This window comes from Cupressus sempervirens, chromosome 7, assembly GCF_028749045.1.
Source record: "Cupressus sempervirens isolate cs-2001-9-10 chromosome 7, ASM2874904v1, whole genome shotgun sequence".
Classification (NCBI taxonomy): domain Eukaryota; kingdom Viridiplantae; phylum Streptophyta; class Pinopsida; order Cupressales; family Cupressaceae; genus Cupressus; species Cupressus sempervirens.
In genome coordinates this window covers 571564621-571567781 of record NC_143124.1, presented here as the reverse complement: position 1 = coordinate 571567781, position 3161 = coordinate 571564621, and the positions used below count along the sequence as shown (strand labels likewise).

General features: G+C 29.0%; 1 pseudogene; it reads left to right on the top strand.

The window, feature by feature from the left end:
• The first annotated feature begins 1306 nt into the window (after positions 1 to 1306).
• Positions 1307 to 1436, top strand: LOC149548035 (U6atac minor spliceosomal RNA; annotated as a pseudogene).
• The last annotated feature ends 1725 nt before the right edge of the window (positions 1437 to 3161 follow it).

The following is a 3161-nucleotide window of genomic DNA, read 5'->3' as shown; positions in this document are numbered from 1 at the left end:
GACGCTTCACATTTTTTTTTTGGGTAAAATGCAAAATACTGTGATATTCACTTGTGCTGTTTGACTCCTATCAACATTACTAACTCTTTTTCTATTTGACTGTAATATTCACTTGTACTATTTGACTCCTATCAGTATTACTAACTGTTGTGTTGTTTAGTAATATCTACATCAACATTACTAACTCTTGTGCTGCTTGGCTCTTATGGATAATGTCTTAATTTGGACAATGCCATTTTTTTTTGGGTGTGCACAATATTGATATCTTCTTTCTAGTCATGTTTTTTCTCATTTTTCAGAAACCTATTGTTTGATTCTTCACTCCCATTAATAATGTAGTAGTAGGAGATGCTATACTTACCATTTTTATGATTTCATATCACTTGATATAATGATCCAATCGAATTTCAAATTATAATAGATGCAGTGATGTATTTTGTTGTGAATGACTCCTCGACTATATAAATTGATATTTAAATAGGCTTTTAATAATGATTATAAAGATTTTGTATAGTGATTTAAAAGACTTTTATTATAGTATGTGTATTTTCATATAACTAATGTATTTTTATGTTGCAGGGTTGATGGCTTTAATAAATATGCCAACATGTCAATGTAGTGCCGACCCTTGTTTGTTGAAAATCTCCAACAAAAAAAAGAATCTTGGGCATAAATTTTGGTCTTTCCCGAATAAGAAAAAGGTCATTATTAATTTTCTTAGAAATTAGCATAATGAATAAATAATTATTATACTAGGAACTAATGAAGATTTTCTATTGTAGGGACACGATGGATGTGGATTCTTTGAATGGGCTACTAATGCACAAACAAGTACAGTGCGTGATGATTGAGTAGAGTGCAAGTGTTGCAATAGTTAGAGGCTAGATTAGAGTGCAAGTGTTGCAATAGTCAAAAGATTAAACTTTACTTTTTACGATGTCTTGTTTGTCTTTTAATTGCATTTATTTGTTGGGAACATATGTGAAAAAATGCATAACTATAGTTTGTATAAGGATTTTTATCAATGACAAAATGCCTAATATTAGACTTGATATTTATTATAAACTTTTGTTGGTTGTTCCCTATCTTTGTTTGGTGAATCACACTATTGTATTTGGGCCTTATATTGTAATATTTTTAGATTTTATGTATAAGGTTTTGGGACCTTTCAAAACCTATTTTAACCTAATCAAAACTTATGTTAAAATTATCTTTACAAATAAATCTTAACTTTAGCCTTCTAAATAAAACTAGGTTCAAATATCATATATTTTACTTTTTATGTAAATTTAAAACAAAAATGTTTTTGTTTGTCGAAAATGAGAGATAGGTGGCATCTCCCTTGATAAGGATGAGAATAGTCTTTGGACTTTCCTTCACACACGGTTGAAGGCTATCAATCATTGACGGTTCTTACCCAAAAATAAAATAATTTTAGTTTTGATATTATATTCAAATTTATAGTTATATTTAACATAATTTTTTATATTCTTTATGCATACAATAGTATTTATAATCGAATTCTTCAAATGTAATTAAAATTTTAAAAAATGTTGTCAAATATTTATAATTAAAAATTGTAACTTTTGACTTTTTTAACAATAAACATATATATTAAAAAATCATGCTTATAATGGAAACAATTTTAGGCAGTATTGAATAGAGTTTTAAAGTAACTAGATTTAAATCCAATGAAAAGATCCAAAAATGTGGGTATGACAAAGCGAATTCATTAAACTTGGTTGCTTTCAGTGTGGGCTAAGCAAGCAAATATATTTGTGGATAAGAGAGGTCTAAATATTTAAACTTTTTAAACTTTGAAACATGTTTAACTTGGTATTAAGTGAAATATGTGATATACCTTTCTTACTGATAAAGTCAATTTATAATAAAGAGGGTAGTAAATTAATTTGACTTTTAAAAGCTTAACAAAAAAATATTTTTTATAAATTCATATTAAGATTTAAAAAAAAAACTTATTCTAATTCCTATTTTTATTGATGTAACCAAACACGAAATAGTCATCTACCAATTCCTCTTCCGGGACAACCAAACACCTCCAAATGATATTCCAAATTTTATTTTTAGAATGCGTGAATTTCAAAAGAGAGCTTATTCTAGTAGAGTTTAATTCTACATTGACCAATTCTCGAAACCAAATGGGGCCTTAGTGATTCAGGCTTGAAATACCTTGATAAAGAATACACAACCCCTACTGGTACATTATCTATTGGAGATCTTGCTAAGAAAAAGAACCATACCATCATGATGATTGATATTGCATTTGCTCTTAGCTATGATGAATTTGATGAGATCAAAGACTACAAAACTAATTTTGACATGTAGAACAAGCTAAAGGACATCTATGGTGGTGATGAAAATGTGAGGAGAGCCAAAGAAAAAAGCCTTAGAGGATAGTTTGATCAGATGAAAATGAGAGAAGATGAAAATGTTGCCAAATATGTGGAAAGAATCAAAGCTAGTGTCAGTGCAATTAGAGCTTCTAGAAGAGAAATCAAAGATGAAATCATTGTAAGTAAATTTGTTTGAACATTTCTTCCCATCTATACAATCAAAGTATCTACTATTCAAGAAAAAAGGTGTGAGCCAAATCACAAGATAAGTTTGGATACCTTAGTAGGAAGATTGACATCTTTTGAGTTAGACAACTATGACAATTATGTTCCAGCTTCCAAAAATATTGAATCTACATTTGATGCCAAACTTTCACTCAAAGAGAAAGATAAGAAAATAAACGACATTTAGTCAGAAAGTAAAGAGGAATCAGAAGAAAGTTCTGATAGTGATCTTGAAATTGTTGAAGCTTTACTGGCAAAGAAATATTCTAGAAGTAGAGAAAAATGCAAAGGTAAAGTTCCCCTAATCTATTTTTCATGTGAAGAAATTGGTCATATTGCTGCCAAGTACCCAAACAAAGAAAGCAAGGATGAGAAGAAGAGTCACAAGTATAATGGCAAGAAGGATTTTAAAAATCACAAATCATTCAAGGACAAAGGTAAGAAGACTTTTCTTATGGCTAAATATTCTAATAATAGTGAAGATGAAATAGTATACATTGCTATGAAAGATGAATTTGATGAAGAAGAAGATAATATGGGACTTATCTCTCATGTCAGTAAAAATGACACATGGATCATAGA